This window comes from Penaeus monodon, chromosome 15, assembly GCF_015228065.2.
Source record: "Penaeus monodon isolate SGIC_2016 chromosome 15, NSTDA_Pmon_1, whole genome shotgun sequence".
In the NCBI taxonomy this organism is placed as follows: Eukaryota; Metazoa; Arthropoda; class Malacostraca; order Decapoda; family Penaeidae; genus Penaeus; species Penaeus monodon.
This window is the reverse complement of record NC_051400.1, coordinates 11,701,240-11,701,632: the sequence shown is the minus strand read 5'-3', so window position 1 is coordinate 11,701,632 and position 393 is coordinate 11,701,240.

Here is a 393-nt window from a genome sequence, read left to right as displayed (position 1 = left end):
TGTATATCTATACTGGCCATGACAACAGGCTCATTGACTTCAGAGTAGTTATATATTTAACCAAATTTTAAACCAAATAATTCTTACTTAATTACTTCACTGAGAAATTTAGACCCAAGCAAATTGTTTTTTGATACTAAGGGAAAATTTTGAAAAAGAACCTCACCCCTACCGTGATATCGTTAAAAACTTCCATACCTTGCCATTAGAAAGGAAATTTTAAAAACATTCCCCAAATTGATTTAGATTTAAATTTTTAAGGCACTGCCCTATGCGTCTCTTTTGAATAAACAACCCCTTTTCCATTTCCTGAAATCCGTGTTTTTTTCAGTTTAAAAGTTTTGAGATGTATATATGTGGGCGTAACCCCGCTCCTTTTCAGCACTGTTTTAA